Source organism: Littorina saxatilis, linkage group LG9, assembly GCF_037325665.1.
Source record: "Littorina saxatilis isolate snail1 linkage group LG9, US_GU_Lsax_2.0, whole genome shotgun sequence".
NCBI classification, from domain to species: Eukaryota; Metazoa; Mollusca; class Gastropoda; order Littorinimorpha; family Littorinidae; genus Littorina; species Littorina saxatilis.
Window position 1 is genome coordinate 6,549,130 of NC_090253.1, and position 12,322 is coordinate 6,561,451.

General features: G+C 42.1%; 1 protein-coding gene and 1 long non-coding RNA gene across 2 annotated transcripts in view; one reads left to right on the forward strand and one right to left on the reverse strand.

Annotated features, from left to right (window-relative positions):
* Nucleotides 1-7,330, reverse strand: part of LOC138975184 (vitamin K epoxide reductase complex subunit 1-like protein 1) — a 33,796-nt gene extending 26,466 nt beyond the window's left edge. Inside the window, exons 1-2 of the mRNA XM_070347844.1 lie at nucleotides 7,243-7,330; nucleotides 3,864-4,120 (exon numbers count right to left, since the gene is read on the reverse strand). The gene's annotated coding sequence lies outside the window, so the exon portion shown is untranslated. The remainder of the gene's footprint in view (nucleotides 1-3,863; nucleotides 4,121-7,242) is intronic.
* Nucleotides 1-12,322, forward strand: part of LOC138975188 (uncharacterized) — a 214,262-nt gene that overhangs the window by 3,356 nt on the left and 198,584 nt on the right. The gene's annotated exons all lie outside the window — the stretch shown is intronic.

Here is a 12,322-nt window from a genome sequence, read left to right on the forward strand (position 1 = left end):
ACACTGTCCACTCTGCAGTCTCTGACACAAGTACTAAATCAGCATGCTTCACTGCACAGCAGACACTGCTGCCAATAAAGAATGGCCACCCACTAACCATGCTGCCTAAGGGGCTGTGGTGTGATGTGGGATAGGGTGTAAAGCTTGAGTACAACTGCAAGTCCATGAGAGAATTCAACAACAAGTTGCGTAAGGCGAAATTACTACATTTAGTCAAGCTGTGGAACTCACAGAATGAAACTGAATGCACTGCATTTTTTCACAATGACAGTAGTCCACCGCTCGCGCAAAACGCAGTGAAACTGACGAAACTGTTTAGCGCGGTCATGGTTTCGCTGTGCTGCATAGCACGCTTTTCTGTACCTTTCTTCGTTTTAACTTTCTGGGCGTGTTTTTAATCCAAACATATCATATCTATTATGTTTTTGGAATCAGGAACTGACAAGGAATAGGATAAAATTGTTTTTAAATCGATTTCAGAAATTTCATTTTATATCTCATAATTTTTATATTTTTATTTTTGAGAGCTTGTTTTTAATCCAAATATAACATATTTATATGCTTTTGGAATCAGAAAATAATGAAGAATAAGATGAACGTAAATTTGGATCATTTAATAAAAAAAAATTTAATTACAATATTCAGATTTTTAATCAATTAATGACCAAAGTCATAAATTAATTTTTAAGCCACCAAGCTGAAATGCAATACCAAAGTCCGGCCTTCGTCGAAGATTGCTTGGCCAAAATTTCAATCAATTTGATTGAAAAATGAGGGTGTGACAGTGCCGCCTCAACTTTTACAAAAAGCCGGATATGAAGTCATCAAAGACATTTATCGAAAAAATAATAAAAAACGTCCGGGGATATCATACCCAGGAACCCTCATGTCAAATTTCATAAAGATCGGTCCAGTAGTTTACTCTCAATCGCTCTACACACACACACACACACAGACACACATACACCACGACCCTCGTCTCGATTCCCCCTCTATGTTAAAACATTTAGTCAAAACTTGACTACATGTAAAAACGTGCTTCTCAAAGCAAAACCGGCACAGCAGACAACAAAAACAACAAACAAAAATGTTTTTGTTTTTTTAAAAGGTTGGTCCTGTTTTTTTCGGGGTCCAAGTTGAGGTCTATGCGATATAGCCACGTTCGCGATATTGTGGACCATGATTTAGTTGAAGTCCCCTGTACTATTTTATGCGGAGTTCACCATAATAATGAAAAATGTGTCTTTGTAATCAGAAGTGAAAGTGGAAACAGCCTGAATAAAGAACGAAAATGAGTCTGAGATGGGAGCCTATAACATGGCGGCAATTTTGCATATATATGACAGAAGTTCCTGCATGTGCAGTGTTTATTTGGCTTTTAAAAATGAAGTTCAAAAGTAAACACTGGCGACCGGGAGATGGATTTGGCCATCCTTGATTACGGAAGAAGATTAGACCTGTTTACCCCCCCCCCCCCCCCCCCCCCCCCAATGAAAATCAGGAATGCAACTGGTACTTTTCAGTAATTTGAGCCATCTTTCAGTAATCTTTTTTATCGAACATAAACCAGCTCGTAAACGATTTAACGATTGAACGCGCGCTACCATGCAAAACAAGTACGAAATTGATGATAACCATGTCAGGGTTCCTGCAGGGCAGAGCTGATACAATTCAATGAGTTTTCAAGGACATTTCCAGGACCAAAAAATGCTTTTCAAGGACATGATTTTCCCCAAATTAATGCAAAGCACCAAGCTTACCTTCAGTTTTTCAAGTCTGCAAACTATTAGTCATTCCGTAGTTGTTTCCCTTGCCAACTTCCGGGAAGGGAAGCAACTACGGGTGACTAGTAATAGTTAGTTCGTCTGCTTTCGTTTTCACTCGATCTTTTATTCTCCCAAAATGTGTGTACTGTATTTGAAGGAAAAAAAGGGGGTTGCATTTTGTTTTAAATAAGACAAGCTGCTGACGAAATGTATAGGCAACAATTTGGAAAAATCAAGTACTTTTCAATGACTATTTAACAAAACTCTATTTTCAAGCACTTTTCAAGGCCTGGAAAAGGTTTTCCAATTTTCAAGGAGTTTTCCAGGGTTCAAGGACTCTGTACGAACCCTGCCATGTTAAACAGCATTGTACTACACACACAGAAGCTCGATCACACACACGCACACAAACCCACAACAAGTTAACAAAGACAAGTTTACTTTATCTAAAAAAAAACAAACACACAGTATTCAGGGGCGGAGCAAGAGAGCCAGACGGGGGGAGGGGGGGGGGTTACAACCTGGGGTTGGGGGGTCTGGGGGGCAAAGCCCCCTTGCAGCTGAAGATTAGCTGAAGAATAGCTATTTTATAAACAATTTGTGGCTTATCCTTGATTTTAAACATGATCAACTGGTGTTACTGTTAGCAGCCATTCATTATTTCTGTTAAAGTTAGTATTAAATAATGGAAATTTATCTTCATTGATATCTGCTCCCGACAACAACAAATTAACAGACAGAAAATGTTTTCAGTTTTTTTCCACAGACAGACAATTCTTTTTTGTTGACAGCTGGGGGGGGGGGGGGGTGTCTGCGGAACCCCTGTAACACCCCCCCCCCCCCCCCGACTATTTACAGTCAAGGTGCATGTTTAACAAAACCACCTTACATTCTGTCACATCAAACATCCTGCATTAAATCCAGTCATAATAACACTCTCCAGAAGAAGCTATACCTTTAATTTTAGAGGACCAAATCGTTTTTCATTTAACCATTTTCTTGTAGGTTTTTTTATTAAAAGAACTGTGATCTTTCCTATATTGGAGAAATATTAATGGAGATCAGTTTTAGACTCAGAAAGACTTGAATTTCGGCAACAGCGCAAGTCACTGATGAGCGCGACCATAGACCTACACAAATGTCTCTGGTGCGACTGACCGTAGCGAGAGATCGGTTCGCAGGTCTGAGAGATATTCTGTCGAAGTAGAGACCTAGGTCAAATAAACTCGATGCGAAGCAGGCTTATGTTTTGCAAAACATAGTTTGGTGTTTTTGTTTGTTTCCATGTTCATTTGTGTACTGCATTTTGTTAAAACTAATGCTGCGTCTAACCTCGGGATACGTGCCGTGACGTGACTCCTGACTGACTAGCTTTGTTGTTGCACTGATCTCAAGTCGATCATCAAAATGCATGTGATTCGCTCTTCTTAGATTTCGCCAGACACCGCCACCTGACTTGATAGTTTTGCCGATATTTCTGTACAACTTTCGCTTTTATGTTTGGCTATTCGTCCCCACAGAGATCGGCCTTACACTTCGGACCAATTTCGATCTCAAAACCGCGCGGAATCCAACAAATATCTTGCTGTGCACATGCGCAGGCAAAGCTGTTCCGGTCAGCCTTGAAATAACAGTCCTGGTGACTACCACAATTTCACCTTTGAATTTTCGCGCACGGAAAAGGTTCTCTCGATCGGAATTTCCGGTAGATTTCCGTAATACCGGAATTAAGACCCCAAATCCGTATTAATTGCGAACAATCCGGAAGGGTAAACAGGTCTGATTGTAAAAGATGGTATGTGGGTCCATGTTGGCATACCGCACACAGCTGTGAACCCAAGACCCTGTTCACGCAAAATGTTCATTACAGTTTGGTAGGAGATGCGCATTGGCAAGCCGCATACAGTTTTGTTTGGCTAGCAACACTAAAGGTATGTGAAGGAATCTTTGTGATTTTACAGACTCTTATTCTGCAAAACCGTACTACTAATCATTTTCTTGTCCTTTCTAATCATGTTCCAAGAACTTTTATTCTTTTTCCTTTTTTTTGCAATTTTACCTCGCGAGAAATAACCTAAGATCTTTTATTGGCCTTACCGTGTGCACTAGGATCAGGAATGTGCCAACAATGTTGTGTCTCTTCAGCAACATCAATCTCTATTTTCACGTCTGAAACAATGGCTGAGTCTCCTTCCTCCATGCTGTAGTTAGAAGACATGGTCCCTGACTGTTCGCTGTTTAAGGTGTTGACATGCAGTCAGGACTGTTCACTGGTCAAGGCATTGACAATCACTGAGTGTTCACAGTACAAGGTGTTGATGGTCCCTGAGTGTTCATTGTCCAAGGTACTGCTGCTGCAAAAAAAAACAAGTCTCGTAAGGCGAAAATACAACATTTAGTCAAGTAGCTGTCGAAGTCACAGAATGAAACTGAACGCAATGCCATTTTTCAGCAAGACCGTATACTCGTAGCATCGTCAGTCCACCGCTCATGGCAAAGGCAGTGAAATTGACAAGAAGAGCGGGGTAGTAGTTGCGCTAAGAAGGATAGCACGCTTTTCTGTACCTCTCTTTGTTTTAACTTTCTGAGCGTGTTTTTAATCCAAACATATCATATCTATATGTTTTTGGAATCAGGAACCGACAAGGAATAAGATGAAAGTGTTTTTAAATTGATTTGGACAATTTAATTTTGATAATAATTTTTATATATTTAATTTTCAGAGCTTGTTTTTAATCCAAATATAACATATTTATATGTTTTTGGAATCAGAAAATGATGGAGAATAAGATGAACGTAAATTTGGATCGTTTTATAAATTTTTTATTTTTTTTTTACAATTTTCAGATTTTTAATGACCAAAGTCATAAATTAATTTTTAAGCCACCAAGCTGAAATGCAATACCGAAGTCCGGGCTTCGTCGAAGATTACTTGACCAAAATTTCAACCAATTTGGTTGAAAAATGAGGGCGTGACAGTGCCGCCTCAACTTTCACGAAAAGCCGGATATGACGTCATCAAAGACATTTATCAAAAAAATGAAAAAAACGTCTGGGGATTTCATACCCAGGAACTCTCATGTCAAATTTCATAAAGATCGGTCCAGTAGTTTAGTCTGAATTGCTCTACACACACACACAGACAGACACACACACACACACACGCACGCACATACACCACGACCCTCGTCTCGATTTCCCCCTCTACGTTAAAACATTTAGTCAAAACTTAACTAAATGTAAAAATATTAAGGCACTATAAGCAGGTTGATCTGCGCATAAGTTAACCTGGGATATATCAGAAAAATCCCCACCCTTACGCCAGCAGACGCAGCCTGTATTAGATAAGAGATAAGATAAGATAAATTTGCAGATGTCTAGGGCCGCGAGGCCTATATCTGATCTTTTGACCAGTACTATTGACTATCCTAACTTTGAGATAACCTAGTGTAACGATTTTTTTATCGTGCCGTGCCTTATTGTCTAGACCAGGGACCTATATTAGGTCTATGTCTAGACTTTTTCTTCCGGTGGCGTATATATTATGGCTGAGAGTGGCATGCGTATTCCAACCCACGACCTTCCGTTTGGGAGGTGGGCGTCTTATCCACTAGGCCATCGCACCCATCATGTGCGTCTAAAAGCCCGATATTTTGCTCACCGAAAAAAAGTATCCGAATAAAATCAGAAAAGTTAGTTTCATAAAAATCTGTCTGGTAGTTTTCCCGGAATTGTTCAACACATCTTCTACAGTACACACTCACACATGTACACAAACTCGGCTTGGCACTCCTGCTTTGCTAATTTCGAATGCTCTACTCCGATGTTAAGCGGGCTTAGAATGGCATGCATCGTCAGTGCGCATTTTTTTCGTATATGTGTTCTGCGCGAACTTAGAATCCGGTTTCATTCTAGAATGGACCGGGTCCAGGTTGGAATTCTAACCCTGCGCAAGTACAGGGGTGCCATTCTAGAATGAAACCATGCGTGAAGCATCGCGAGAGTGAATAAAGGGGGCCGTAATGTTTGTAGGTAAGACAGAGTTGTCTTCCCTTGAATTATCTCCACCTGCACCTTCCCTTTGATAAAATGGGGCTGATTTGTCTACCCCTGAAAAAAATCCTTTGGCGATCTTGCGATGCCATGTCAAGAAAGTTGACACTCCTGAGTACGCAATAAACAAAGGCAGACCATAGCAAGGGGGATTACCAGGGCGGTAATGTTTGCAGGGCAGTTGTTTTTGTGATGAGAGCCGGTTGCGGCCGCTTGCAATGTCAGCGCTGTCTCCCTCTCGGAAATGTCCGGTTTTTTGACAATTTTTTTGACAGACAGACAGACAGACGGTCAGACCGACTAACCGACAGACAGACCAACAGAAGGACAGAGTGAGTTATAGAGCTGTTGTCACAGGTTTAAAAAAAAGTTGACATTAACAAAAACAGAAATCAACAACAACTTTTGTCTGGTTTTATAATATTATGGGAAAACATTGAAAGCAATTCATAGTAGTAGTACTACCACAACAAATACTCTCAAAGGGGAATTCCATGCCTAAAAGTTTGACAGTTTTTATTTAATCTATCAGAATCCCTACCTTCCAAACTGTGATATGCCCACGTTTCAAACTCTTCATGTATATGAATAAGATTAAAAGTTACGAGCGAGATCGGCAAAACACTGTCAGTCCGGAAATTTCCGTTCGTAGCGATCAGTGCTGAGTGTCTCTCAAAATCGTAATCACTTTCAGAACATCACAATCCCAATTCACGATGTCTTTGAGTAAAGTGTAAAAAACCCGAGAAAAAAAACCCCAACCAAACACACAAAAAACAAAAACAAACAGAAAATCCAGTTACAAGCGAGATCGGCAAAACACTGTCAGTCCGGAAATTTCCGTTCGTAGCGATCAGTGCTGAGTGTCTCTCAAAATCGTAATCACTTTCAGAACATCACAATCCCAATTCACGATGTCTTTGAGTAAAGTGTAAAAAACCCGAGAAAAAAAACCCAACCAAACACACAAAAAACAAAAACAAACAGAAAATCCACATTTGTGGCTTTGGATGTGTGATAGTCTAACTGAAATGACTATTCCAACTTGGACCCAAATTCCAACCTTGCGCACGGCCGATTCTAGAATGGACCAGCAACAAGGGTTTCATTCTAGAATGGCACCCCTGTACTTGCGCAGGGTTAGAATTCCAACCTGGACCCGGTCCATTCTAGAATGAAACCGGATTCTAAGAACGCGCAGAACATATATTCTATTTCTAGGTTTTAGAACGCTCTCCAATGTCAATCACTCCCATCGACCCATGCCTGGCTACAACAGTACAACTACAAGTACGCCATGGCAGTTTGCTCCGAAATTACGCCCGGAGAAAACCGACTGAAATGAGCATGTTAAAGGTCCTAGGAGTTTAAAGACGCCTGAAGGAAATCTATATCTACTCAGCGTCTTTCAATCCTGACTTACCTATACATAGAGTTGGGTCCGAACGCAGTCCGCCATTCATGTTGAAAGAATGATTCAAGGGACTGCACTCTTCATCAGTGTGTTGCGACCAATCTCGTCATCGGCGCCTTTCCGGATATGACCTGCGCTTTGTTGGAATTCCAACAATGGCCGCCATTGTAGGAATTCCAACTTTGCGCTACGCGATTCTAGAATGTACCGCGCGCATAGTGAGAATTCTGCTCTTTCTTAGAATGCGATGTAAAATGAAACAAGTCATGATGGCCTATGATGATCCTTGTGTTTTAAAGTGATCAATGCTTAGTCTTGAAAAATCAAATGCATTGCGCGGTATAACGCACCACTGAAACCAACCGAATTACAAAAAGAGGCGAAGCCTTCAAGGCTCCCGTAAGAAATCAACAAACAGTAACACAAACTCACTCACTCCGTCACACACACACACACACACACACACACACACATACGCGCGCACACACTGACACACACACACACATACGCGCACACACACACACACACTGACACACACACACACCGTGCACACATACAGTTAAATGAACTAGGCGCATCATATCAACTCCATGTATAATTTTCAAAAGAAGGCACACAGATAAAATGACTGTGTATTTGTTGTTGGTGCAGTTGTCCTCAGTGAAGAAGATCTTGTGCAATCCTCACACACACACACACACACATGTCACTCTCACACGCACGCACGCGCACACTGAACACACACACACACACACACACACACACACACACACACACACACACACCGTGACAAAACCGCACAAGCACGCACGTACAAACAGACACACATTTACTGACACTGCATTAGCATAATTGTTGCTTGCCCGCGTCGTAAATCAGCAGTAAGCCTATAGAGGGCACTGTGTTCATTTGCAAATCTACCATCAGCTTATCTGTCTTTTGCACTGCAGACACTAAGCAATAGGTACCTGCCATGTGGCCACTTTTTCCACTGCTGTCCTCAGTCCTATACTTTTCATCAATACTTGTCACCATGCCGAGTGGATCTAAATTCAGAAGTCTTCATGTGGCTGAGGCATATATCTGAGATAGCGTCGATCTTGTATGTTAACCTCCTTTCTGAAACAAATGGCAAAATGCGATTAGTTATGATGACTACAACCTACACAAATATAAACAGTGTTTTGAAACAGAATAGTCAGGTTACAAGGGCGGATCTGGGGGGGGAGGGGGGGTTACACGGGTTACGTAACCCCCCAAAAAAGAGGCAATTTATTGGCTCAGGATGCACCAGATAGCTCTATTTTGCTTCTTTGGATAAAAAAAAATGTCCGGGGGGGCATGCCCCCGGACCCCCCTAGAGGCTTAGGCGCCGCCTTCGGCGCCGTCACTGACTTGTATTTTCGCAGTCATTTTGTAACCCCCCCCCCCCCCCCCTCCAAAGTGAATTGATCCGCCCTTGGGTTATACAAGCCACTTTACCTAAGCAGCATGGTAACCCTACAATATGCGAAACATGTCAACTGACTGCAGCAGCCTGGTTCTTAAAATAATTCTGACGGTCAACACAGCCAACACACTATTCACAGTCCATTTTAAGGAGCAACGGAGGTACTCTCTGAAGGTCTTGTTTAAATGATAACGATCAACTCAGGAGGAACAAAACAAGAGAGGGAAAAAGAAACCACATCAACCGCAGAAAAAATACAGAATCCCATGTAGGGGGAGACTGGGGTACCCTGGGACACGGGGCAGGGTGGGACAGCGCAATTTAGCCATGTTATCTTGATTTTTTTTTAAAGTTTGAATTTGCCGCCATGAAGGGAAACTACTCAGCCAGACTGGCGCCAACTGTTAATGGTGTGGGCACAGACGTTTGCCAGCAGTCGATGTTTGCCTGAAAAGAAGCACTGTAAGTAAATTTTCGACTGTCACAAACTTCTTATTTGTATATAATGTCTTCTTACGCACCCTATTAAACCATATATAACCAGATTATGTCATTATTCACTCATATTTATCGAACATTTCAAAGATGTTTACACGTTAGATCTGTGGCCATTTTTTCATTTTATCAAATTAACCGCCTTGGGGCAGGGTGGGACGGGGTAGGGTGGGACAAGGCTGGGGCAGGGTGGGACTGTCCCACCCTGCCCCAGCTTTGACCCACCCTGCCCCCTTAGAGGTTTTGTCTGTCTTTAATTATTAAAAGTTGATAAGTTGTATAACATTGGTTTTATGCAAGAGAGAGAGAGAGAGAGAGAGAGAGAGAGAGAGAGAGAGAGAGAGAGAGAGAGAGAGAGAGAGAGAGAGAGAGAGAGAGACGGTGTGGTATTATTAATTCGGTGTTGGCATAACCATGCTGTGTTTTTCTCTTTCTCTCTCTCTTTCTCTCTCTCTTTCTCTCTCTCTCTCTCTCTCTCTCTCTCTCTATTTCTCTCTCTCTCTCTCTCTCTCTCTCTCTCTCTCTCTCTCTCTCTCTCTCTCTTTCTCTTTCTGTAGTTTGTGTAGTGTTTGTCTTAAATCTTTTGTCGACTTTCAGATGGTGAGAACATACAAGAGAAAGACGCAATGGACTTCAAAACCAGTGCAAAATATGAAGGATACGGTGGAAGCTGTGAAAGAAGGTTTGTCATTTCGCGAGGCTGCAAGGATGTTTTCTGTGTCGAAAAGTAGCCTTGGGCGAGCGATGTCCCGTGGCAAAATCTCCTCCTTGACATCTCAGTGCAACACTCGACAAGTCTTTACGAATGCCGAAGAACAGGAGTTGGTGGAATACATAATCCAGGCTTCAAAGTATGGATTTCCTATCGATTCAATGACTTTGAGATCACTCGCATTTGATCTCGCAAACAAAAACCCTAAAAGTCTGTCCTCCAAGCTGGACAAGGAATAAACGTGCAGGTGAAGACTGGGTCTTGGCATTTCGCAAAAGGCATCCAGAGATATCAATTCGAATCCCAGAAGCAGTCAGCTTGGCGAGGACGATGGCGTTCAACAGAAACAATGTTGACGAGTTTTTCAAGAAGCTTCAACATCTCTACGAAAAGCATATCCTGACCCCTGACAAGATATTCAACACGGATGAAACCGCTTTGATGACGTCCCTGAAACCGACTAAAGTCTTGGCGCAGTCGGGAGTAAAGCAGGTGTCTCAGGTAGTGTCACAGGAGAGAGGTGAACTTGTTACTATGTTGGCAATTGTCAATGCCATTGGAAACAGCATCCCACCTTGTCTGATATTTCCGCTGGTGAATTTCCATGACCATATGACAATAAATGCACCTCCAGGGACAAAAGGACTGGGTTCACGTTCTGGCGGCTGGATGACAAAGTCTCTGTTTGTGGAATGTTTGGAACATTTTACTGAGCATGTCAATTGTTCGCCTGACAACAAAGTCTTGCTGATACTGGATAACCACGAGTCCCACATTTCCCTGGCAGCTATCAACCATTGCAGGGAGAAGGGGGTGGTGCTATTAAGCCTTCCACCCCACTGTACACATCGGATGCAACCCCTTGATGTCGGAGTGTTCGGGCCTTTGAAAACTGAATACAACAAGGCCCTGTCAAGGTGGATGTACATGCATCCGGGGACGAGGACCACGATTCATCATGTGTCCACCATTCTTGGGAGTGCATATCCCAGAGCTTTCCGAATGGAAAACATAATCAGCGGCTTCAAAGCCACAGGAATCTATCCTCTTGACAGTGAGATGTTCTCCAAAGAGTTAGCAGAGGAAGCCGAATCGGCTCACCTACAAGAACAACCCCAAGAGCCGACTTGCCAACAAGAACAGCTACCAGAACCGCCTCATCAACAAGAACAACCACCAGCGTCGCCTCTCCAACAAGAACAACCACGAGCGTCGCCTCTCCAACAAGAACAACCACCATCTTCTCCAATATCAGTAGAAGAAGTAGAATCTAGCTTCTCCCATGCACCAGCAGATGTAAGACCACACGCTAGTGTTCCGAAAAACTCTCGCAAGCGTAAAGGACGACCTTTGGGATCCAGTCGCATTCTCACTGATACACCAGAAAAGAACATCATTGAAGAAAACGTCAGTGCAAAGAAAAAGAAAGCAGAGAAAACAGCATCTCAGTCCAGAAAAAGAGCGCCATCACAACCTGCCATGGATGTTACTTAAACATACTTTTAAGTGTTATTTTTCTGAACGGTTTATTTTTACCTGTGGCAAAAGGTCAATAAGCAAGTCACTATGTTGGTCGATCGGTAAAAAAATTACCTTCTACGTTGAAAATGGTTAATAATGGTGGAAAAGGGTTTCTTGTTTTTGAATTACTCAACTAGTATACTTTGTGTATGGGGCAGTTTGGGACAAAGCAGGGGCAGGGTGGGACGGGGCAGGGTGGGACAGTCCCACCCTGCCCCACAGTGTGTCCCAGCCTGCCCCACTTCGTCCCATCCTGCCCCGGATTTTGTTTCATTTTCAACGGTTATTTGCTTAAAAATGGCATATTTAATATCAAATTAAGTTACGTTTTTATGTTTTTAGTTCAATAAAGTTTATAAAAAGATCGTATTTGTGTTTATTTTGAAAATTAGGTGTTAGAAAATTGCAATTGATTAAAAAAAATTAAAAAAGTCCCACCCTGCCCCAGTCTCCCTTACCATTATTTACAAACAAATGCCACAGCAAGCTTTCTTTGGACGACTGTCGTTGTCTCAAAACTCGCATTCTACCTTCTGTCCGAAAGAATCTAATCTTACGTTGTACTGCTTTGAAAGAAAATGCCAACAAAGCCGACAAGAAAGCTGTTGCAATGTAAGCTTACCAAACGTTACATAGCGAATCATGATAGTGCGTAAACAGCAAACAGTACAATCAAAGAGAGGATCGAGTCTGGAATGAAACGCGATACAGATCTAGCATTCAAAAACTGTCTTTCAAGTTCAAGGAAGTTGTTGCAAGGTAAGACTTACTAAATTACTAACAGACAAAACCATGACAGTGCATGTTTTGAATCTGAGGAAAAAATCGTGATCATTTTGACTTTGAGAACAGATTCATTCCGTTTCCTTATATCTGCATGTTCAAGTAAATGGTGGACAGTTTTTTTCGGG